Source organism: Aegilops tauschii, chromosome 5, assembly GCF_002575655.3.
Source record: "Aegilops tauschii subsp. strangulata cultivar AL8/78 chromosome 5, Aet v6.0, whole genome shotgun sequence".
Lineage (NCBI taxonomy): Eukaryota > Viridiplantae > Streptophyta > Magnoliopsida > Poales > Poaceae > Aegilops > Aegilops tauschii.
Genome location: NC_053039.3, coordinates 109,701,750 through 109,728,233, shown reverse-complemented (window position 1 = coordinate 109,728,233; position 26,484 = coordinate 109,701,750). Strand labels below are relative to the sequence as shown.

The 26,484-nt window shown below is 50.7% G+C and overlaps 1 pseudogene; it reads left to right on the top strand.

The window, feature by feature from the left end:
* LOC141022604 (uncharacterized) overlaps window positions 1–21,920 on the top strand; it is a 40,488-nt pseudogene extending 18,568 nt beyond the window's left edge.
* The last annotated feature ends 4,564 nt before the right edge of the window (window positions 21,921–26,484 follow it).

Here is a 26,484-nt window from a genome sequence, read left to right as displayed (position 1 = left end):
TAATTTTCATTGTTTCTCTCTTTCAGGCACGCCACAATAAGGTGGATAAGGTGCCAGAGGTGTACGACCTGTATGCCATGGCCCACACTGCCTCTTTCAAGAAAGTCAAGGCTTTCTCTCAGTCTGACCTCGATGATGCAAACAACTTCACCAACATCTCCTCCCACAACAAGCTCGTGAGATATAGAGATGAGGGGAAGGCGAGGAAAGGGGAGGACTTTAACCCGAGCTAGGGTCCCATTGATCCAGAGCTGGTGATGATATCTGGTGGCGGGAGGTCCCATGGCTCCATAGCCATTGGAGATGGACTTATCCGTTGTCCTAGCACTCTCCCGGAGATCAAGGCGCGCCAGTCGAGCTCCGCTCCTGAGATAAGGCCTCGTGAACGGCCAGTGCAACTCGCCATCAAGGTTAGTGATACGTACTCAGTTATCTTTCTCCATTACATTGTGTGCGCTTCCATCAATGATTACAAATGGTCATGTGAGTGGTGTTGCAGGCTGCTATACAGAGTGAGAGAGATAGAACGGAGAAACTTCTGGCGGAGGCGGCGGAGAGGCAGCGGGAGTTGGAGGAGAGGACGACAAAGATGATGGAGGAGGAGAGGGCACGGAATGACATGCAGGCAAGGGCCATGTACGAGCTCCTTGTGGTAAGTTTCTTCTGCAGATTAGCCAAAACATTCATGTAGTATTTGTCTCATTACTAACTAGTATGACTGAGTCGTCAAAACCAAATGTGCAGTCTGTGTGCGAGAAGACAGGTCAGACCACTCCGCCGATGCCAGTGATTGCTCCTGGGACCACGGTGAGTTTTATTTGAATGGACATTACTTGCTAGTCTTAACATTTGAGTGTCATCATGCTAACAAGACATTGGAAATGATCTTTGGTGCAGCGTAACTCCAGACAAGCATCGCACGATCCTTCTCCAGCTACCGACACGAGCCACCCCGCTCCTACACCTCCTGGATCTTGGTAAGTTTATCTAGTGTTTTGCTTAACACATGCATAAAGACCTAGACTTAGCTTTATTTCCTCCAATGCTTACCATAATGACCTAGACTTAGCTTCTTCTCCTCCTAAATGACTTAATAAGCTTACTGACCTCCAAAACCATCCATTTTACCTAAGTGAGCTCTAAAACGATCTGTACTTAGCTTACTTATGTCAAAAATTGCATAATTAGCTTAGTTAGCTCATAGACGATCCATTTTACTTAAGTTAGCTCTAAAATGACCCATTTTACCTAGGTTAGCTTATAAAGGATCCAGTTCATCCAAGTTAGCTAAAAAATGACCCATTTTACCTAGATTAGCTCCTAAATGATCCATTTTACCTACGTTAGCTTTAAAATGACCCATTTCAACTAGGTTAACTCCAAAATGACCCTTCTTACCTAGGTTTTCCCATAAACGATCCATTTCAACTAATTTAGCTCATAAACGATCCATTTCACCAAGTTAGCTAAAAAACGATCCATTTCACCTAAATTAGCTCTTAAATGATCCATTTCACCTAAGTTAGCTCAAAAAGATCCATTTCAACTAAATTAGCTCATAAATGATCCATTTCACCTAAGTTAGCTCAAAAACGATCCATTTCAACTAAGTTAGCTCATAAATGATCCATTTCACCTAAGTTAGCTAAAAAACGATCCATTTCACCTTAGTTACCTCAAAAACGATCCATTTGACCTTAGTTAGCTCATAAACGACCCATTTCAACTAAGTTAGCTCATAAATGATCCATTTCACCTTAGCTAGCTCATAAACGACCCATTTCAACTTAGTTAGCTCATATATGATCCATTTCACGTAAGTTAGCTCATAAATGACATACTCTTCTTGTTCTAGTCTTCTTCTTGTTCTACTCTTCTTGTTCTAGTCTTCTTCTTGTTCTACTCTTCTTGTTCTAGTCTTCTTATTCTAGTCACCTATTTCTAACTTTCTTATTTTTCATTTTGCGGATTTCATTCACTTGACGAAAGCTTGCATAGATGGAGTGCTCCTTATCCCTTTCTCTGTTTCTTTTGTATCGTTGAACTATGCATGTATCGTTGGATGAAACTTGGTAGTTGGAACTTGGTAGTTGGATGGAACATATGTGATGAAGTTATGTGATGGAACTATGTATGATGGAACTATGCATGTTGGATATCTTATATATATGTTTGCTCTGTAATTGCCTTGTGAAATATATCTATATATGTCATATATATTTTCTGTGAAAATTGTTGGATTTAATAAAAAACAGAAAAAAGACCCAATATGCAGGCTCTTTGCCGTCTGCCACCGACGGCAACGGGCTCTTTGTCGTCTGCCGCGGACGGCAAAGAAGACACGTGGCATCCAACTGTGCTTCCTGGGAGCTGACCCATTTGGTCAGTTTGCCTACAGTGGCAGACGACAAAGAGTAAACGAGTTTGCCGTCAGCGGCGGACGGCAAAGGCCTGCCATGTAGTGACGTGTAGATGACATCATACGGCGGACGGCAAAGACAGTAGAAAGTTTGCCGTCCGCTGGCAGACGGCAAAGGCACTAGAAGGTTTGCCGTCCGCGGCGGACGGCAAAGGCCTGCCGTTAGCCACTTAACGGACTGAGAGCACAATTATTGCCGTCCGCCCTCTTTGCCGCCTGCGGCAGACGGCAAAGGGCCTTTGCCGTCAGCCGCCAGGAAGCAGACGGCAAAGTAGCTGTTTACTGTAGCCTACTTTGCCGGAGCCTTTTGCCGTCTGCGGCTGACGGCAAAGGCCTTTGCCGTCCGCCGTTCATGCCTTTGCCGTCTGCCATGGCAGACGGCAAAATAGCTGATTCCTGTAGTGGGTGCATCCAAACCCCGTGATATGATACGCTCTACCAAACATAAGCCTCCTTATATCTTCCTCAAAACAGCCACCATACCTACCTATCATGGCATTTCCATAGCCATTCCGAGATATATTGCCATGCAACTTTCCACCGTTCCGTTTATTATGACACGCTTCATCATTGTCATATTGCTTTGCATGATCATGTAGTTGACATTGTATTTTTTGGCAAAGCCACCATTCATAATTTTTTCATACATGTCACTCTTGATTCATCGCATATCCCGGTACATCGCCGGAGGCATTCACATAGAGTCATATTTTGTTCTAAGTATTGAGTTGTAATTGTTGAGTTGTAAATAATAAAAGTGTGATGATCATCATTATTAGAGCATTGTCCCATGTGAGGAAAGGATGATGGAGACTATGATTCCCCCACAAGTCGGGATGAGATTCCGGACTAAATAAAAAAAAGAGGCCAAAGAAAAAAAAGAAAGAAGGCCCAAAATAAAAAAATATAAAAAATGAAAAAAAGGAAAGAAAAAAATGAGAGAAAAAGAGAGAAGGGACAATGTTACTATCCTTTTTCCACACTTGTGCTTCAAAGTAGCACCGTGATCTTCATGATAGAGAGTCTCCTATGTTGTCACTTTCATATACTAGTGGGAATTTTTCATTATAGAACTTGGCTTGTATATTCCAGTGATGGGCTTCCTCAAAATGCCCTAGGTCTTCGTGAGCAAGCAAGTTGGATGCACACCCACTTAGTTTCTTTTGTTGAGCTTTCATATAATTATAGCTCTAGTGCATCCGTTGCATGGCAATCCCTACTCCTCTCATTGACATCAATTGATGGGCATCTCCATAGCCTATTGATTAGCCACGTCAATGTGAGACTTTCTACTTTTTTGTCTTCTCTCATAACCCCCATCATTATACTTTACTCCACCCATAGTGCTATATCCATGGCTCGCGCTCATGTATTGCGTAAGACTTGAAAAGGCTGAAGCGCGTTAAAAAGTATGAACCAATTGCTCAGCTTGTCATCGGGGTTATGCATGATGAGAACATTTGTGTCACAATATTGAACATAGCCTAACTATATGATTTTGTAGGGATAAGCTTTCTTTGGCTATGTTATTTTGATAAGACATAATTGCTTGGTTAGCACGTTTGAAGTATTATTGTTTTTATGTCAACATTAAACTTTTATCTTGAATCTTTCGGATCTAAATATTCATGCCACAATAAAAATATTTACATTGAGAATTATGCTAAGAAGCATTCCACATCAAAAATTCTGTTTTTATCATTTACCTACTCGAGGACGAGCAGGAATTAAGCTTGGGGATGCTTGATACGTCTCCAACGTATCTGTAATTTTTGATTGTTCCATGCTATTATATATTCTATTTTGGATGTTTAATGGGCTTATTTATACACTTTTATATTATTTTTGGGACTAACCTATTAACCGGAGGCCCATCCCAAATTGTTGTTTTTCTGCCTATTTCAGTGTTTCACAGAAAAAGGATATCAAACGGAGTCCAAACGGAATGAAACCTTCGGGAGCGTGATTTTTGGAACAAACGTGATCCAGAGGACTTGTATGGACGTCAAGCAACGAACGAGGCGGCCACGAGGCAGGGGCGGCGCGCCCTCCACCCTCGTGGGCCCCTCGTGGCTCCACCGACCTACTTCTTCCTCCTATATATACCTACGTACCCCCAAACCATCAGAAGCGACCACGAAAACCTAATTCCACCACCGCAACCTTCTGTACCCGTGAGATCCCATCTTGGGGCCTTTTCTGGCGTCCTGCCGGAGGGGGCATTGATCACGGAGGGCTTCTACATCAACACCATAGCCTCTCCGATGATGTGTGAGTAGTTTACCTCAGACCTTCGGGTCCATAGTTATTAGCTAGATGGCTTATTCTCTCTCTTTGGATCTCAATACAATGTTCTCCTCGATTCTCTTGGTTATCTATTTGATGTAATCTTCTTTTGCGGTGTGTTTGTCGAGATCCGATGAATTGTGGGTTTATGATCAAGATTATCTATGAACAATATTTGAATCTTCTCTGAATTCTTTTATGTATGATTGGTTATCTTTGCAAGTCTCTTCGAATTATCAGTTTGGTTTGGCCTACTAGATTGATCTTTCTTGCAATGGGAGAAGTGCTTAGCTTTGGGTTCAATCTTGCGGTGTCCTTTCCCAGTGACAGCAGGGGCAGCAAGGCACGTATTGTATTGTTGCCATCGAGGATAAAAAGATGGGGTTTATATCATATTGCATGAGTTTATCCCTCTACATCATGTCATCTTGCTTAAAGTGTTACTCTATTCTTATGAACTTAATACTCTAGATGCATGCTAGATAGCGGTCAATGTGTGGAGTAATAGTAGTAGATGCAGAATTGTTTCGGTCTACTTGTCACGGACGTGATGCCTATATACATGATCATACCTAGATATTCTCATAACTATGCTCAATTCTATCAATTGCTCGACAGTAATTTGTTCACCCACCGTAATACTTATGCTATCTTGAGAGAAGCCACTAGTGAAACATATGCCCCCCGGGTCTATTTTCCATCATATTAATCTCCTGTTATTTTCATTATTGTTTACTTGCTTTCTTTACTTTTGCTCTTTATCATAAAAATACCAAAAATATTATATTATCATCTCTATCAGATCTCACTCTCGTAAGTGACCGTGAACGGTTTGACAACCCCTTTATCGCGTTGGTTGCAAGGTTCTTATTTGTTTGTGTAGGTGCAAGGGACTTGAGCGTGACCTCCTACTGGATTGATACCTTGGTTCTCAAAAACTGAGGGAAATACTTACGCTACTTTGCTGCATCACCCTTTCCTCTTCAATGAATGGGGGAGGACAGCGGCCCGGCGTGCATCCCACGCCTTCGTCGACAGGACAGCCACTGAGCTCCAATTCTTCATCGACGCCTTGTGGGCTGGCCTAATTCCTCCCTTCTCTGCCTTCTTCAACGTCGTGCTCTCCCACTATCATATCCATATGTTGCAACTGGGTCCCCAATCAATCGCCCTTCTTGCTGTTTTTGCCTTCGTCTGCGAGGCTATGGTGGGCATTGCTCCTTCCGTGGCACTACGCCATTTCTTCTCGCTGCACCTGACTGATCCTCGGCAAAGCTCGGGATGCCTGAGCTTCTAGGCCGTGGCTGCGACGGCCGGCTCGGGAATTGACTTTGAGCTCCCACCGTCTGTGAGCGGGTTCCGGACATGATGGGTGTATGTGGATGTTGGCGTGCTCATCCCCCTGCTCTTGCCCCATCGGAGCCCACCGTTCCCAGCTCCGGATGGGGCCACGAGAAGCTCGTGGACTCCCGCCTTGTCTTCGTCTGGCTCCGGCTGAAGAGGCTGAAAGACCTTGGCGTGACTGCGCCCATGGTGATGAAGGAGTTCCTCCGATGCCACGTCGCCCCACTCCAGCGCCATTCCCAGCCGATGTGGGCCTTGTCCGACGGCCAGGATCGCACGAGGCTTCAGGAGTCGGGGCTTCCGCCCGAGGCACGAAGAACGATGCTCGAGGTCCCGACGAGCGACCCCTCGCCAGCCGATATGCCGCAAGATGGCTGTCTTTTGTACTGCTGCTCAAACAGGGTGGAGTTCGCGAGGCAGATCCCCGCCTTCGATGAATGGGGGCTGCGTCCAGTCGGCCTTGAAGTGCCCCGCGAGAACCCTGCCACCAGCACCGAACTCACCCTGAGAGTGGATGCAGGGCGGCGAGCACCGCTAGAGGCCGGGGGCGCTGGTGCTGACACGTCGGCGCCGCTCGAGGCTCCCGAGGTGCCATCTCCGGGAGCCCGTGACCCTTGTCCTGGGGTGACAACCGAGGGGGCGACACAATCCGCTGCTCCTGAGGCCGAGGCTTTCGTGGTCTCAGCAAGTCATCATGAGGCGGAGCCCGAGGGCTCCCCTCAGCCCGGCACTGTAACACCCCGGTATAATGATGCTACAGCAACCCTTGGGGTTAAGCTAATATTTTTGCTAAACATGTGTTTGTTCGTCCTTGGTTCTCACTCCTTTAAAATTCCAGTTGAATTCAAATTCAAATTCTAAGTGAATTTCAAAATGCTCAGACATGAAAACTAAAATGTTCATCATGTGGACAATATTCTTCTGATAATATTGGTGGTGGTCCAACATTTTTCCTAAATTTCTAAGTGGCCTAAAATAGCCAAAACAGAAAAGCTTTAAAAAAATTGTTTAAAAAGAAAGAAAGAAAAAGGAAGAAGGGCCTCAGCCCCTGGCCTTCCCATGGGCCTCCGCCCACCACAGCAAGCCGGCCCATCTCCCAGCACCGCGCCCCCTCCCTGTTCCTCCGACCGGGCGGGACAGCGCGCGCGCGCCCGTCGCCATCCAACCACCTCGCCGGCGACGCCCGGGCGAGGGGATAAGGCTCCGCGCCTCCCCGCCTCCACTCACCCCCCCACTCCCTGGCGTCCTCATCCACTTCTTCCCCTCTCCCTCGCCCGCTTTCTTCCTTCTCCACGGGCACCCGTCGTCGCCGCCACCATGGCCGTGTCTTAGCGCGGCCACCGAGCCCCGAGTGCCTCTCCGACAAGCCCGACCGCTCCACCTTCTTCATCTACTTCCTCTCCGCCCTCGGGATCGAGCCCGACGCCACCACTTCCTCGGGATCGAGCTCCTCCCCAACCCCGGCCGTCGCCGATCGCCGTCGCCGTACGCCTCCGACGAGCCTCCCCGAGCACGCTGCCGTCCCCCTACAGCCTCGCCGTGAGCTTCTCCCCCTCCTCCCCTGTCCTTTCGCTCTCGCGCGCCCCCTAGCTGCTTTCCCCACGCGCCCCCGAACGCAGCGCCGCGGAGCTCGTCGCCGGCGGGTCTCCGGTGACCAATTGGTCATGGGCGTATGCCCGTTAGCTTGACAGCATCGTGCAGCACCCGCCTAGCTGGTTAGTTTGGCCGCTCGCGCGCTCTAACGCCGCACCCGCTCCAGCCCGAACTCCGGCGCCGCTTCTGCTCGTCGCCGGCGCCGTTTCCGGCACCTCCAGCTCCGGCCGGCCTGACCACGCGACGCGGCGGGCTCTCCCCGTTCGAACGCGCCCGCCCGCGCCCGTGTAGGCCCCCTGTAGACGAATCCCGACGAGGCCGAGCGCCCTCCGCCGCGTTTTCATGCTCGCCGGCGTTCAACCGCCGGCCTGCTGAGCTGGCACACCTGGGGCCACCCCTGGGTCACTGCCAGCGGGCCCCGCAGGCCTTTTGACTGGGTCAACCCAGTCAACGTGCTGACTGGGCAGGCCCCAGCCACTGACATGCGGGCCCCACCACTTAAATAACTAATTAAAATGATTTTATAATTAAAAGTAATTAGTTTAGCTAATTAGTCACTGACATGTGGGACCCAGCTGCTAATTAACCACGTTTAATTAAAATAACCCACTGTTAGCCCTCTCTCTATGACATGTAGGACCCACTGGTCAGTTTGACCTGGTCAGCGAGTCTGTTGACTGCTGACGTCATCAGCACGTCATGCTGACGTCATTTTATCTTTTCTGTTAATTTAAATAAATCCAGAAAATGGTTTAATCTTTGAAAATTCATAGAAAATAAACCGTAACTCGGATGAAAATGTTTTCTATATGAAAGTTGCTCAGAAAAATCCAACGAATCCGAATACGCGGTCCATTCATCAGTCAGATGCCTCTAACTATCTGAGCATGGAACATTCCCCCTCCATCCATCTGTGTGACACAGGTCCGGAACCGGGAAAACATTCACGGTTGAATTCCCCCTTCACCTATATCATGTAGCCTTACGTTAGGACACACCTAGCACCGCTCATTGTCATGTCACGCATCGTCATGCTTATGTTTGCATTGTATTTACTGTTTCTTCCCCCCTCTTCTCTCCGGTAGACTATGAGACCGACACTGTTGCTGCCCAGTTCGACTACGGAGTCGACGATCCCTCCTACTTGCCAGAGCAACCAGGCAAGCCCCCCCTTGATCACCAGATATCGCCTATTCTTCTCTATACTGCTTGCATTAGAGTAGTGTAGCATGTTACTGCTTTCCGTTAATCCTATCCTGATGCATAGCCTGTCATTGTTGCTACAGTTGTTTCCCTTACCTGCTATCCTACTGCTTAGTATAGGATGCTAGTTTTCCATCAATGGCCCTACATTCTTGTCCGTCTGCTGTGCTATACTATCGGGCCGTGATCACCTGGGCGGTGATCACGGGTACATACTTATATACTATATACATGACACATGTGATGACTAAAGTCGGGTCGGCTCGTAGGAGTACCCGCGAGTGGATCTTTGTGGCGGAGCGACAGGGCAGGTTGAGACCGCCTAGGTGAGAGGTGGGCCTGGCCCTGGTCGGCGTTCGCGGATACTTAAACGCTTAACGAGATCTTGGTATTTGATCTGAGTCTGGCCATTTGGTCTATACGCACTAGCCATCTACGCGGGAGTAGTTATGGGTATCCCGGCGTCGTGGTATCAGCCGAAGCCTTCGTGACGTCAGCGACTGAGTGGCGCGCGCCGTGTTGGACCGCTTTGACGTAACCGCCGTGATCGTGTGGGTTGCTAGGTCTGCTCGCGGCCGCGTTCGCAACGTGCAGGTGTGCATAGGGCGATGGGCCCAGACCCCTGCGGACATAGGGTTAGACCGGCGTGCTGACCTCTCTGTTGTGCTTAGGTGGGGCTGCGACGCGTTGATCTTACAAGGCCGGGCATGACCCAGAAAAGTGTGTCCGGCCAAATGGGATCGAGCGTGTTGGGTTATGTGGTGCACCCCTGCAGGGAAGTTTATCTATTCGAATAGCCGTGTCCCTCGGTAAAAGGACGACCCGGAGTTGTACCTTGACCTTATGACAACTAGAACTGGATACTGAATAAAATACACCCTTCCAAGTGCCAGATACAACCCGGTGATCGCTCTCTAACAGGGCGACGAGGAGGGGATCGCCGGGTAGGATTATGCTATGCGATGCTACTTGGAGGACTTCAATATACTCTCTTCTACCTGCTGCAAGATGGAGATGACCAGAAGCATAGTCTTCGACAGGACTAGCTATCCCCCTTTTATTCTGGCATTCTGCAGTTCAGTCCACTGATATGCCCCTTTACACATATACCCATGCATATGTAGTATAGCTCCTTGCTTGCGAGTACTTTGGATGAGTACTCACGGTTGCTTCTCTCCCTCTTTTCCCCCTTTCCCTTCTATCTGGTTGTCGCAGCCAGATGTTGGAGTCCAGGAGCCAGACTGTCACGACCGGTTTTTCAATAAAATAATTATTGAGAAACCAATCCCTGTTACGGACCAGCGAGGAAGAATTCCTTCTCACTGATAGACAATACATTGGTCACAGAAGAAAAATACCAGGAGTACTAAATATAATACAAAGTTGAGCAGAGACTGCCCAACAATTCATTACATGCACGCCGATAAAACAATACGGCGGATAGGGTGGCAAACTTCTAACTCACGATAATAACGGTGGTGGAAATATCACTGCAAAGCGAGTGACATGATTCCAGAAAACTACAACTCATCGAGCGTCGGAGTGAGGCTCAAGAAGACTTATTGCGGGTGGCGGAAGCGTATACAATACAAGTGACCAAAATCCGGGATCGCGCAGGACTGACTGGGACTCCTCTAGGCATCGGACGCGCTATCAAACTCTTCGTCCAAGAGATCGCCTTCGTCAACATCTGGCCAAATCAACAAGCCAGGTGAGTACTATGAAAGTACTCGCAAGACAGTTCGGACATAAGGTATAACAAATGCAAACATGAAACACATGAATAAGTTAACCAGTGCGATCAGACATAGAGGTAATAAATACTGGGTGCCAAGCGAGGGTCTGAATGACGCCTCGAGCGGAAACTGCCCGATAGTAATACGGGTGCCAAACGAGTGTCTGAAAGACTCCTCGAGAGGAAAATGCGGAATAATAATACAGGTGCCAAACGAGTGTCTGAAAGACTCCTCGAGCGGAAAATGCGGAATAATAATACAGGTGCCAAACGAGTGTCTGAAAGACTCCTCGAGCGGAAAATGCGGAATAATAATACAGGTGCCAAACGAGTGTCTGAAAGACTCCTCGAGCGGAAAATGCGGAATAATAATGCAGGTGCCAAACGAGTGTCTGAAAGACTCCTCGAGCGGAAAATGCGGAATAATAATGCCACAGTCGGGCGTCGGGGCGACACCACATAAAGGGCTTATAACAGAAAGTAAAGGCAGTGCATGCCGCAGTCGGACGTCTGAGCGACATCACATAAAGGGCTTATATCAAAAGTGAGAAACGAGTACACGCCACAGTCGGACGTCTGCGCGACGTCACCTAAAGGGCTTATATCACATTTCATTATTACAACAGCTCGGAGACATAAATTATCACAAGCATGAGACACAAAGTAAAGCTTGTCCATCCACTGGAATAACAATAAAACCTGAGATTTTACCACTTGAGCTTGTTCACCGGGGGCAAGTTTTTCACATGGATAGATATGGATATAATGTATACACTACTGATCATGGATACGATGATTTGGAAAGAATTGACTCTGCAGAGTTTGTACTTAACCACAGCCAACGGATTTCAGTAGTCACGGGGACTAGTTCCGTCTACGGTTCTGGAAGGAACACGTCTAACCAGTACACACCCAATTCAACCATCCGAAGCCAGGGATCACCCTCGGCAACATTCAAGAAAAACCTTGAGTCGGGGAGGCTACAACCTCGCGTAGCATGGGATCAAATTTCTATACGCGCGCTATAAGGGGGTGCCCCCCCTCTCGGTCCCAACCGGAAACACCCATGCCCCCTGACCGAATGACTGGCTTTAATCCTGGGCCAAGGTACCATCATCCCGGCCTCTCTGTTTGGTGTGTACACGGAAAGAGGTTACCAACTTACTAAACCGTATCCTGGCAATGAGACATGTGGTAGCACGGAAAGGGGAAGGGACGATAACACGGCTCCAACCATGTTAACGTCAGAAAAGTCGGATGACACAAGGCTGGCATGCTACAACAGTACCACCTTGCTGCCCTTCATGTCACCACATGATTAGGCCACCTCTCATCAGAGGTCATCGCAACTTTGGAACATGCGGGAAAAGATCGATAACGTGGCTCCAACCATGTTAACGTCGAAGAAAGTCGGATGACGCAAGGCTGGCATGCTACAACAGTACCACCTTGCTGCCCTTCATGTCACTACATGGTTAGGCCACCTCTCATCAGAGGTCATCGCAACTTCGGAACAACCGGGTCGTTGCCTTACGAGCAACGAGATATTTACCGACACTCATATGCCACACACAAACTTTCACATGAACATGCAAAACTTCTGCCATATCAAATGTCCAAACATGCTTGCCTGGTTCGGAGAAGTCGGAATCTAGCTCGGCGAAGTTCGCGGCTCCGTCACCTCTCCCGGAACCTACGGCAATCACGAAACGGGTACTAACGTGAAAACCAACACATGCACAGAAACTTTTCCAAATATTTCCCAAATAAATCCCATAAAAAACTAGACAAAATTTTAAGAATGTTAGAAAAAGAATCACTCAAAAATACCTTTTTATTAAAAAGTTATAAAGGTTTCTGTCCAGGGACCTTTCTGTAATGAAACAGAAAAGTTCCAGGGTTTTAACTGAGAAAACAGAAAACGGTTCGTTTGGAAATGCGCAAGCGCAAGAGAGAAGACGTATTTTGCACGAAGGCGTCAACAGAAAACGGTTCGGGGAAAATAAAACAGAGGCTGACACGCGGGGCCCGCAGGTCAGGTTTGAAAAGGCTCGCCGGCGCCCGAAGACGGCGATGGACGCCGGCGTCGAACCACGGCGAGTTAGGAGAAACGGAGGGTACCAAGAGCTTCAGTGTCTTCTTCCGCGTCGGTGGGTGGTGGACTCGTCCAACGGGGACACCACGTCGACGGCGACACTATCTCCGGCGGACGGCGGCTCGGGTGAGGATGGGGAACTCCGGTGGAGGGCTGCAAGCTTCAAATTGAAGTGCGGGTCAGAACGAGAGATGCATGGTGAAGTTACTGGCAAGAGAATGGAGGCTGCGGAGCACACACGGGGGCGAATCGGGCTGGATCCCGTGGCGGCTCGCGGCGGCCGGAGTCGAGGAAGGAGACCTCCTCGGGGCTCTTCCAGTGGCTAGACGTGCTCTAGAGGAAGTGCAGAGCTGGTGGGTGCTCGAGTTGAAGCTCGGGGCCCCTATTTATAGGCAGATCGACGGGGTGGCCGTGAACGGAGAATCTCCGGCGAGCGATTACGGCGGAGCAGTGGGTTGGCAGAGGGTTTGAGCGGTCGAGCAGCATCAGTGGATGTTACTGGACTCGATTTGCAGCTGAACGGGGTTGGTCTTGGCGTAATGGTGTCGGTCCACGGTGAGGTGACCGCACGGGCTCAACGGCGGCAGAGAGCGCGCTCCGCGCCCTGCGGTTCACGACGAGAGCGGCAGCGCGTTCGGGGGAGTGGAAGGTCACGCGGCGGGCTCCGGTGGTTTGGGCGGCGCTGGGTGGCGTCGTCGGCGCCGTGTCTTCCGCGGGCGCCCGCAAAGCCGCCGCCGGCGTCGGTCACGGGGCGGCGCACCTTCTGCTGCTCGTCGCCGACGCCCGCAAGATGCCAGGCACTCGTGCGGTGCAGGAACAAGAGGGCGAGGACGAGGAGCAAGGCGATGCGATGGCACTAGCAAGATCGATGCCCGTCTATGAAGAAAACGACAGTGAGCACTGACTGAACTCTGAAGTTAACTGATCTTGACAGTGACCATGCACTGCAGGTGTTCGACAGAAGGATTTGGTAAAGAGATAAATTTTTCTGGAGCTGTAACTTGGTGAGACGATCACTCAAAGCACCCAGGGGCTGCCTGAATTTACTTGGAATTTTTGGAGAAGGTTTTGAATGAATTTCACCAAATTTGGCAAATCTGGTCCAAACTTGCAGCTGATGTAGTTTGAAAATTTTGAACTGGAGACCAATGGATCTTCATGGTTCTAGGTTGAGGGTTCAAAGGACTAGGAGGGGAAAGAAGTTTGGGGCCAAAAATCAAAACAGAAAAAGGGGTTCCTTTGTAAATCTCCAAGAGGTAGAATAGAAGGCAGAAAATATTTGAATGAAATTTGAATGGAAATAAATACATGGGGAGGTTCAACTTGCTGGATTTGATGCAAATCATGATCCAGAGGTGAGGGAAGGGTTAGGAGAGTGGATTTGCACTTATGCCATGGCAAGAAGGAATAGTTGAAAGTGGCAAAGTACTTTCCAAAAGCCATAGTGCAAATTCAAGAAAAGGTTTTCAAAAGTTATTCTCTCAAATGAAAAACATTTTGTCTTGAGCCCAAACGAAGAGCAAGAACTCCCCAGGTCAAAGGCAGATCTTGGGTGAATTCAAATAAAATTTTTGCCATAAAGAAAAATATTTGAGAGTGAGAGTTCTCTTGAAGAATTTTTTTTTAAATCACTCCCTTCAAGTCAAAAAAATCTTTTTGAAAAATTCAATAGAAACTTGGGTGTCACACAGACGCCACCGTCGACGACGACACCTACGACGCTGGAGGTGCCTACTACTACGTGCAGGCCGCTGACGACGACCAGGAGTAGTTAGGAGGATCCCAGACAGGAGGCCTGCGCCTCGTTCGATCTGTATCCCAGTTTGTGCTAGCCTTCTTAAGGCAAACTTGTTTAACTTATGTCTCTACTCAGATATTGTTGCTTCCGCTGACTCGTCTGTGATCGAGCACTTGTATTCGAGCCCTCGAGGCCCCTGGCTTGTATTATGATGCTTGTATGACTTATTTATGTTGTAGAGTTGTGTTGTGATATCTTCCCGTGAGTCCCTGACCTTGATCGTACACAATTGCGTGCGTGATTAGTGTACGGTCAAATCGGGGGCGTCACAGGCACTCACGAGGCCGCCTCATCGGGCGCCTTGCCAGCCGCGCCCTGTGCTGGTTGCCACATCCAATGCTTCGGCCGGCTCCGTCTGGACTTCGATGCGCTCCGCAAGAGGAAAGGGTCTCCAAGCTGCAGCAGTGGTGCCGTCCGGCCGTTGAAGCATAGTAAGTGTATCGCCATAGACGAGTGAGTACCTTATCTTTGTAATTTCTTGAGTGCTTCTTCTCCTCCTGACGGTGGCTCCTCAGGGTCCCTCCTGCTAGACCCACGAAGTCTCCCGGGAAGCAACCTCCTCCTGCCTCGAATCCCTCGCTGGCCTTGAGCGCCTCAAGCCAGTATGTCGCCCCCGGCGCGCGGCTAGCCGGGGAAGCGAACGCGCTAGCCTGGCCCCTCAAGCCCGCGCCTTTTCTGTCTCTTCCTCTTAGCCTCGCCTGGGGCGCGGCAAGCGTGCCAAGGGCTCCTCGTCCGGTTGTGGACGGCGGATGGACGGCTTCGATCCTGGCTTCTACTTCGAGCAGTGGGCCCTCACCGATCCAGGCCTCCACCGTGGCCCATACGGTGATCAGGGAAGCTCCAGCCCCCAGCCCCCTGCTGGGAGGGAGCGAGCCGCTTCGGGGCCCTTCAACAACCCCTGCTGCGGAAGATGGGCCTGGTCGCGCACTCAAGCTTGTGCGCGAGCGGAGTGTCGTCCGCCATGAGCTCTTTCGGGAGGCGATGGGCGTGATGAGCCGGCTTGGCGGAGAACTCGCGGATGTTGACACGCACCTTGAAGCCGGGGTCTCCGGCTGGCGGAGGAGTGGCATCAACTGAAGGTAGCCATCAACTTCGGGTGCCTCCAGCGTGAGCATGCCAATGCGGAGGCCGAGGCATCCCTGGCAACCTCGCGCGAGGCCAGCGCCCGAGCCTTGGAGGAGGCCAGGGAGGCTGACCGTCGCCGTGCGATCAGCGAGGAGCGTAGGCAGGAGCTCCTGGCCTTGAACGCCTCTTTGGAGCAGTAGGTGGAGGCGCGCAGGGCCGCCCTAGCGTCGTTGAAGGGGTCGCCTGCCGAGGAGGAAGAGATCCGGAAGCGCGAGGAGACGCTGGCGCTGGAAGCCACAGAGCGCAGCCTTGAACTTGAGAGGTTGGAGACGAGGGAGTGCCAAGTTGCCCAAGCGGAGGATGCCGTTAACGCTCGCGAGGCGAGGATCTAGAAGGAGGTCGACAATAGGTTGGCGGAGGCTCGTGCTGACCTCGACAACAGGTATGGCATGAGGCCGAAGCTTGTGGGAGTTGAAGCTGATGGCCGGGGTTCTGCCTTGAAGTCGAGGTTGGCAGAGGCGGAGCAGCGTGAGAAAGCTGCCACTGCCGCCCTGATCTCCGTGCAGGCCAAGCTGGCCTCTGCCCGCGCTGAACTGCTCCCACTTCAGCAGCGGTTCATCGCCGCCGAGTCCCTCGCGCAGCAGAGCAGGGAGGAAGCGCTCCGCCGGCAGACGCTGGAGCGCGAGCACGCCCCCATGCTCCAAGGCCTCAGGATCAGAGCCAACACGGCGCTAGGCGCCATCTGCGACGAATATGCCCCTCATCCCCACTCAGACGATTAGGCCAGCCATCTCCGCTTTTTTACCGATGTGGTGACATGCCTAGAGAACCGATCTGAGAGGGCTCGTCAGCTTGTTGAAGAGAAGATCTGTGGCCTGCTCGGGCGTGCATTCTCCCGTGTCTTCAGCCATCTCCAGAACATCAACCCCAACTTCGATTTTTTCGCCGCCATTGCCCCTATACCCAGGGCCATCCGGGGCGACCTGGCGCGCTGGGTGGAGGACAATGTGGATGCTCTAGTCAGGGCTTTCGCCTCCGAGGACGACGCGGTGGTGGTCGCGGCGGATGAAGGTGACGTGGTCGACGATGGTGAGGGTGGCGCCGACAATGATGAAGGTGATGCCGGCGATGGCGGCAGCGACACCAGCGACGCGCCTGAGGGCGACCCGGAGGACGCGGTGAGCAACATGTCCGATTGAGCCCGTGCTTCCTTGTCGTTGACCCTGCATGCGAAAGCTCGGGCACGGCCCTGGAAGTTGTAAGAGCATTTTGGGAGGGGAAGCCCCTCATGTAAACAGATTACTGCTTCTATTCCCTAGGCCAAGTTGGAGATGTGTTTTCATGAGCCCGCGAGTCCCGTCGCGAGCTTACTACTGCAGTTTACCTTAGTCAAGACCAGTTCCGAACTGGCTCGTGAGGATGTGAGCTTCTAAGGAGCCCGCCAATCCGTCCGAGAGGGCCTCGCGAGAAGCAAGCGCCAGCCATGGAAGGACGTGCGCAGCATGCGTGCGCCGTGCCCAGCCCTCGCTCGCGAGGGGCTCGCGAGGGGGAGGCAGCAGGTGCGAACCCCGAATTAAGGCAAGAAACAAAATCGCAAGAAATTGCACGAACGAGAAAAGACACCCCCACACATACCAATGAAAATTCAACTTCAAACTTAAGGCCAAAGCCAGAAAATGGGGCTACAGAAAAAAGGTAAAAGCAAATGGCCGCGTCCGGCGCTTAGTCTAGTCTTCTGGTCTTCCACCAGCGCGGAGCATGGCGCATCCACTAGGACGTGGGCGGGAGCCCCCGAGACCCGAGGGCGGCACTCCGGAGACTCCGGGGCGTGTACAGCCCCACTCATTATTACGTGAGAGTGTCACGAGCGGACACCTTCAAAGGCGTGAGCCTTGCTTTATATTGCCAGACGAGGGCACCGCCTTGCGCCGCCCTCGACCACCGTTGGGGCGTTCGGAAACCAGGACGATGCCAAGGGGCAAAGGGGTCGCTAGCAGCGCCCTCGGCGACCACGGGTCCTCTGCCGGGGGGAAGGCTCACCAGCGCCTCCCCGGCAGAGGGCCTACCTCCGGGCAACGCCTTGCTCCGTGCGATGCGGGGAGGGGCCTTGCTCCTGGCTCCTCCCATGCAGCCCCCAGTGCGCCTCCCCTGGTGGGAGGGGGGCTGCCGTGCTGGGGCCGTCATCGGGCGCTGTGACCTGATTCACTTGCGACCCATGGTTAGCGTAAGCCTGCTCCTGAGAGATTAGTGGTACCCTGTAGCTGCTGTCGCCGACGTGGTCGGCGAGGCCCCCGGGTGGCTCTTGGAAGGCCTCAACTTCCAGCGTCTCCTGTTCCCAACTTGGCTCGAGGAACGAGCCGGGGTCATCTTCCGGCGTGTACTCTTGGTCCATAATGCGGGGCACATAGGCCTCAGGAGCCGTCGCCTCAGAAACCTCGCTGAAGTGCCCCGCGCTCCACGTCGCCCGGCACGGCGCGCCGCTCCGAGGGTGGTAGGGCGGCATCCTGCCGTGTCTGTGGGTGGTGATGCTCACGCATGCGCCCATCAAGGCAGGCAAAGGCGCGATTGGGTGCCCGGTGCCGCTGGTCGTGTCGATGCCGACAAAACCTCCTGGTGCGCCTAGGAGCACGCGGGCACGACGGGGCCCACCGTGAGATCCGGCCGCAGCCTGAGGCGCATGCGAAGAGCAAAAAGGCGGTGTACCCCTGGCTACGGCATCCAACATCTCGGCAAAAAACGCGCTCCAGCAACACGTCCTGGCCGCTCTCCATCAGTCGGCATCACAGCAGCTCGCGCGCCACCGTGAGCGCGGCCCTCATGTTCGCTTGTTCCCGTCGGGTGTGCGGCGCCGTTGCCGCAGCGTAGCTTGAGGCTCTTGCGGCGGCCCGCGCTTGCTGTGGAGTAAGGGTGGATGGTGTTTGACCGCGCCGCCCGCGCCCCGCAGCGTTTGGCGGTGCGCGTGCCGCCTGGGGCGCGGGGTTGAGGTCTTCTTGGGCGGACGACGCCGCCCGGGCTGGCCAGGCTGCCCTGTGGTCGGCATTGGTCGTCGGGTCGCCGAATATCGAAACCGTGGAGTGTCGGCGGATCAACCACCGGAAGAGAGGCTCTGGCGCACCCCTACCTGGCGCGCCAAATGTCGGATCACGGGTTCCGGCAAAACCCTTAAGGTTCGAACACTGGGGTGTGCACGAAGATCTCTCCTCCCCCTAGCTTACAAGCACCACGATCTCACGGCCTAGCTCGACGAACCTAAAGAACACAGGGACACAAGATTTATACTGGTTCGGGCCATCGTTGTGGTGTAATACCCTACTCCAGTGTGGTGTGGTGGATTGCCTCTTGGGCTGAGGATGAACGGTTACAAGGGAAGAACAGCCTCCCGAGGAGAGGTGTTCTTGTGCTTGGTGAGCTGGTGTGGTGTCTCTCTAGCTGGTCTAGATCTGTCCTCTATGGCGGTGGATAGTCCTATTTATAGAGGCCCTGGTCCTCTTCAAAAATATTGAGCGGGAAGGGATCCCACAATGGCCAAGTTTGAAGGGGGACAGCTAGTACAAGTTATCCTGACAAAAGTAGTCTTCGTCTGCCAAAGGCTCTGGTGGTGACGCCGTCTTGGGCTCCACGGTGACCTCCGTCTTGCCGTCGTTCTGGTCTTGGTCTCGTTGCACCAATATGGAAACCTTTGCATGATGCCTCGGGACTCCTCGCCTGCACTTGCCTCTTTAGCACCAAAGAGGAAACGAGGACACTGCGCACGCTGGCGCCCGCCTGGCGGCCGCCTGGTCATGGTCGTCATGGCTTGCGTCACAGGAACCTCGCGAGGTGCCCCTTGCCTTGATCTCTCTGCTCCTCGCGGGCCAGCCTGGTGAGGCTGCCCCCGAGGAGGTCTTGTGTCCTCCGCCTTGCGAGGCTTGGCCCCTCGCGAGGGTCTTGAGTGTTTGCTGGTGAAGATGGGCCGAACGGGGCCGCTGGTGGAGCCACGCCATGGGCCACAGCAGGCAAGTCTGGGGACCCCCGTTCCCAGAACGCAGACATCATGCTACTATATTATCTTTTTTGGATGTTTTATTTTATAGCAACTTTATATCATTTTTTGGGACTATCTTATTGACATAGTGCCAAGTGCCAGTTGCTGTTTTTTGCTTGTTTTTTACTTAGCAGAATATCCATATCAAACGAAGTCCAAACAAACTTTTTGGACGGTTTTTTTCAGCCTAGAAGACAACTTGGGAACCAAGGAAGTGCACGAGGGGAGGCCCGTGGGGCCCACCACCCACCTAGGCGTGCTAGAGGCCCCTAGCATGCCCTGATGGGTGGTGGGGCCCACAGAGGTCTTCTCCACCGCCTCTCAGCTCTATAAATACCAAGATATTCCAGAAACCATACGGGGGTCGTCAAAACACAATTCCATCCGCTGCAAGTTCCAGAACCACGAGATCCAATCTAGAGCCCTATTCCGGCACCTTGCCAGATGGGAACACGATCATGGAGGGGTTCATCATCCTCATTGGTGCTCCTCGATGATGCATGAGTAGTTCACCATAGACCTACGGATCCGTAGGCAGTAGCTAGATGGCTCCTTCTCTCATTTTGATTCTCAATAAAATGTTCTCGTCGATGTTCTTGGAGATCTATTTTATGTAATGACTTTTTGCGGTGTGTTTGTTTGGACCCGATGAAGTGCGAGTTTATGATTAGATCTATCTATGAATATTATTTGAGTTTTCTTTAATCTCTAATATGCATGATTGTTATAGCCTCGTATTTCTTCTCCGAAACTTTGGTTTGGTTTGGGTAACTAGATTGTTTTTTCTTGCAATGGGAAGAGGTGCTTTGTGATGGGTTCATCTTGCGGTGTCCTCACCGAGTGACAGAAGGGGTAGCGAGGCACGCATGTTTTGTTGCTATTAAGGATGAAAAGATGGGGTCTATTCCTACATGAATAGATCTTGTCTACATCATGTCATCGTTCTTATTGCATTACTTCGTTTCTCCATGAACTTAATACACTAGATGGATGTTGGATAGCGGTCGATGTGTGGAGTAATAGTAATAGATGCAGGCAGGAGTCGGTCTACTAATCTTGGATGTGATGCCTGTATACATGATCATTGCCTTGGATATCATCATAATTATTTGCTCTTCTATCAATTGCCCAAGAGTAATTTTTTACCCACCGTATGCTATTTTCTCGAGAGAAGCCACTAGTGAAATCTACGACCCTCAGGTCTATCTTTTATCATATTGTTTTCAGAACTATTATTCCAAAAAACCCAAAATACTTTGCTGCACTTTTTCTTTACTTATTTTATTTTGTGTTTTCGCTAGATATATTTATCCAATCTCATACAATTTAGTCTATCTTTTTACTATGGAGGGATTGACAACCCCTCTTACGCGTTGGGTTGCAAGTATTTGTTCTTTGTGTGCACGTACCATTTACATAGTGTTGCTTGGTTCTCCTACTGGATTGATAAACTTGGTTTCATAACAGAGGGAAATACTTACCATTGTTGTGCTGCATCATCCTCTCCTCTTTGGGGAAATACCAACGCAGATACAAACAATCAGGCAACAGTAATGACTATGGAAGATTCAAAATTTTGTTTCTTTGTTGCCTTCCATGCCTCGCTTTATGGTTTTGAGAATGGGTGCAGGCTACTCCTTTTCCTTGATGCAGTATATGCAAAACCGAATAAGCAATGGAAGTTACTGACTGCTACTTTAGTTGATGGGGAAGGTGATGTGTTCCCAGTTGCATTCACTATAGTGGACAACGAGAGCCATGACAATTGGCATTGGTTTCTTTAGCAACTAAAATATTCACTGTCGGCATCTCATGACATAAAATTCATATCTAATGGAGAAAATGTATTATGGGATGAAGTACCATTGGTGTTCCCTGACGGTGATCATGGATATTGCGTGGACTTTCTTATTGAAGCATTTAAAAGGCAATTGGATGAGGCATGGACTAAAGCAGCAAGAGATGCTATGGTTGAGGTTCTTAAGAGGGCTATATTTTCGTGCACACTTATTGAGTTCAATCAGTATTTGGAGCAAATTAAAAGCAAAATATGATAAGCTTGCTGAATGGATTTTGGAGATCAAACCTGAGCGGTGATCAGATGCCCTTTTCATAGGGTCTCGGTATGGTCAGTATTCATGCCATATTTCCAACACTCTTGTTGATTGGATCTCGTCAAGATATGAGCTTCCAGTTGAGCAGTTGGTTGACACAATAAGATGCAAGCTCATGGAGATGATGTACACACGCCGAGCGGCTTGGCTCAGCTGCCACTGTCCGGGCCGCCGCCCCGGCCTCGCCTCCAACCCCAAGTCACTTCCTCCGCTGAGCGCCGCCTCTGCCAAGACGCCGCAGTGACCTCACCCCGAGCCGCTCGGTTGCCCTCATCAAAGCAACCACGAGCCGCCCGCCACTGCTACGAGTCGCCCTCGCCTAGCGGCCCCGCCTTGGCCTCGCACCGCTCAAGTCGCCGCCATGACTTCACCTCCTATTAGGGCATATTTCTCTCTTAGTTGTTTTGGTGATTGATGACACTGCATTTGCAGACTAATCATGTGCGTTGAGCATTTCAGATATTCCTTCATATGGCACGAGACGATTTCTACCCCTCGGTGTTTAAAACTGAAGACAGTGTTTTTCCTTCATTTCATTTTTGGTGGACTTGAGTCGTAGGATTTACTGTATTATCAAGAGGGGGTCCATATCGGAAAGGTTTGGGTGGAATCAACATATACACATCTCGTTTGCACCCCCAGTTCTTTCCCACTTGTCTTGAGTGTTCTCCGTTGTGTTGGCAGTGGCTTAGGATGGAGCCAGTGTTAGTACCACGGCTGGCAGCGGCAGTACCGCCTATCGCGGCAGGCGGTAGTACCGCTCCAGTGCCGCTCGTACTACCGCCTCGATTCGGGACTCGAGTTTATCGTGTCGGGTTCAGTGGTAGTCCGGCTGTGGTCCCACCGGCATACTACCGCTGACCCCAACTGTTCCCATTTGAGCAGCGGCAGTAGGAGCGGTAGTACCGCTTATAAGCGGTAGTACCGCGCCTACCACCGCTCCTACTACCGCTTGTGGCGTGTTCCTACTGCATCTCCCTTGTGCTCCCGTAGGACTCTGTGCTTTGCCCCCAGTGGTAGTACCGCTGGGGCAAGCGGCAGTGCCGGTGCAGCAAGCGGTAGTATCGCTCCCTTGAGCGGTAGTACCGTGCGATGCGGGCTGAGCACAGGAATAACGGTTGGATCTTTTCCCCCACTATATAAAGGGGTTCTTATTCTCTAAGAAGACTACCTCTTCCTCCCCCAAAGCTCATTTTCTCCGGATCTCTCTCCCTAGCCAATCAAACATGTTGATTTTCTAGGGATTGGTTGAGAAGGCCCCGATCTACACCTCCACCATGGGAAATTTGATTCCCCCCACTAATCCCTTGTGGATATTGTTACTTTTGGGTGTTTGAGCACCCTAGATGGTTGAGGTAACCTCGGAGCCACATTCCATTGTGGTGAAGCTCCGTGGTGTTGTTGGGAGCCTCCAATTAAGTTGTGGATATTGCCTCAACCTTCTTTGTAAAGGTTCGGTCGCCGCCTTCAAGGGCACCACTAGTGGAATCATGACATCTCGCATTGTCTGAGGGCGTGAGGAGAATATGGTGGCCCTAGTGGCTTCTTGGGGAGCATTGTGCCTCCACACCGCTCCAACGGAGACGTACTTCCCCTTAAAGGGAAGGAACTTCGATAACACATCCTCGTTTCCACCGGCTCCGCTTGTACTTATTTCTTACCTTTACTTTGTGCAAGCTTTACTTGTGTTTTATATCTTGCTTGCTCTTCTTGTTGTTGTTAGCATCATATAGGTCGTTCACCTAGTTGCACATCTAGACAACCTACTTGGTGCTAAACCTAATTTGTTAAGAAAAGCTAAAAAATTGGTAGTTGCCTATTCACCCCCCCCCTCTAGTCAACCATATCGATCCTTTCAATTGGTATAAGAGCCTCGTTTCTTTTTAGGGTTTCACCACCCGAAGAGTATGGTTGACACCGAGGAGGAAGTGCCAAGGCCGTGGAGTTGACTTCGATCATACGAGACGACCTAAATGAAGCTATGGCTTCACTTAAGACGTCTATGACGACCAAAGTCAAGTCTATGCTCAAAGAATTGCTTGAGGGGATGAAAGCTACTCTCGATCCTTTGCTTGTGGTTACTCCCACCGTATCGGAGTTGGAGGCCAATTCCGGCAAGGAAGCGGCTAAAGGTACTCACACTTCTTCCCCTCACAAGAAGAATTGGACGGGAACCTTTTCCTCGGTTGCCCCTCCCCCAGTCTATATGGAGGACTGGTCCCTACACCTCATCTTAACCATCTTGGTCCTCCTCCTAAGCTTGCTAAGGGTGATTTTGCTAATTGGGTTTTTTCGCATCAAGTCTCATTTGAATCACATCCCAACAAATCTTTGGAGAATCATCGAGCAAGGCTTCTACCCGCATGATCCAAACTATTTCACGCCAAGAGAGGAGGTGGACAATCAATACAATCACTCCGCTTTGTTCATCCTTCCAGCCATGGTTCCTTCCAAAGATCTATCACATTTGCACCCCATCATTCATGCAAAGGATTGTTGGGAGCACATCATATCTTTGCACAAGGGAAGCTCAAGCATACAATGATCCAACTTTGAAGTGGTCCTTGATGAGGTTGATGAATTTTTGATGATAGAAGATGAGGATCCGCATGATCTCTACACTACTACAGGATGCTGCTAACGCGACACTATGATCAGAGACCCTTTGACGAAACTGTGTGCGATGCATTAATCGCAAACGGTGATGCAAAAAACCATCAAACAAGATGCAAAACGTTTGCGATGAATGATACATCAAGCACGGTGCAGATTTTAGTTGCGTGTGCGATGAGGGGCATACGGTTGATCTATACGAACTGTTTCCGATGAGATAGAACAACAGAAACGGGCAGCCAGATCAAGGTGTGTGCGATATATGGCATACAGTTCACTCCGATGAACCGTTTACGATGAGTGAGGTGAACACAAATGATTCGGCGTAACAAGATGTGTGTGATACCCGGCAAACAGGTTGGTAATCAGAATTGTGTGCGATCATTATAGACAGCCCATACGGTCCTTTTTGTGAATTGTGTGCTCGTCAGGGCACACAGTTCAACAAACCAACCTGTTGGCGATAATGTAGAAGATCTCTGTCGAATACATATTACTAACCGTCTGCGATGAGATTGACAAGATAAATAGAGATATATACAGTCTGCTTAATTTTGTCCTGCTTCTTGTTGTTCTTGTTGGATGGCCCCGCGACATCGTCTTGGCAAGGACGCTTCTTGCCGCCGACTGTTGTCTTTTCATCGCCGCCGCCGTCGTCATCGTCGTTGCTGTGGTCGTTCTCCTCCTCCTTGTTCGACCATTCCTCCTCATCATCATTGTCGTCCTCTTCTTCGTCCTCCGACGGCTCCTCGTCCGTCTGGTTGTCGTATGACGACTCCGAAGGCAGCTTCCCTTCCATGAACCGGATATAATCAAGGTCTGGGATCGACGCCGGACTCATGGAAGACGAGCGGGATGATTCCGATGTTGACCTATCATCGGGCGCCAGACTGCGGGCCGAACTGTCGTCCTCGCTGTCGCTCGACATGGCTGTAGAGTGTGTGCCAGTGTGTAGTGCGGCCTGCCGGGGACGATGAAGATGGTGGACACTTAAGCGGGGTATGCAGAGAAGAGGAACTGCCAATTGAAGCGGGGGTTGACGTATTATCTAACCGCTGATATAATCAACCGCAATTATTTGTACCTAGTCGCTCCAAATTCCCGGGGTTGCGCAGGACTCCTATTGGCTATTTGGCTGGTTTCCTTTTTCAGGACAAAAACAAGGAACGAGTTTTGGGATTATGCACCGGTACCGGTACGAACGGAGTAGGACAGTTGGCAAGCAATACATTGAGCTCTTCTTATTGATAAAGCTAGTAATAATCAAACTAGAAAGGAAAAGAAAAAAGACAAAGAAAAATATCTGCACGAATCTTCGTGTAACATCAATGGCATAGGACCTAGATTTGCATTACTTAGAGCACATCTAGATGTGCTTTAGCAATACTGTCAAACAAAACCCCTAATCATCATTGCAAACAGCGCATAGAACATGGCTAATGCGACAACCACAACTACACATGCTAGTTCCTTCTTGTCTCTTGCTTTCATCTGTTGCCTGTGATTGATTCTTTCTTGCTTCATCGTACTGATTGTACATTCCAGATCAGCCAGTTTCTTCTTTAGCTTTACGTTATCTTCTGCGAGCTTGGTGATAACACTCCGAGCCCTGCCATGCCATTCTTCATCCAGCCAGTTAACAAAGGCACAGGCCTCATATCCCTGCCAATGTTAAATAGTATTCTGGATGAGCGGTGGCATTAACTGAAGTAAAATGATGAACTTAATTAGCACTAACCTCGAAGGGGCAACTGAGAAACCTCCTGCCAATGTCGAACCCCTCCGTGCATACACGTCGAGCAGGAGTGTGCCCGTGCACACAACTCAGCTTTTGGTACTTCTCGGTGGCACAAAACTCGGAGTCGAACTCGTGTTGCGGGAGTCTGGAGTCAAGCTCCGTATCCAGCGGCAGATCGCTTTCCTGGGGGGGTCAACAAGGATCTATACTTTGGACATGCTAAAAAAGATCAGGATAGATTGGAACCTAACAGGACGATTCGGATCCGTAGTACACCTGCCTTCTGATGACCTTAGGCAAGTGCTCGGCGGCGACCGTCGTCGTGGCGGCGATACAAGCAGGAGCGGCCGCATCGAAACCATCAGCACCACCCGTCCGCATTCCCCCAATGTCAGCGCCACGCGAGGGAATTTGGAGGCTATGTAGGGATTTGGGGGAAATGGGGAAACTGTGGAGA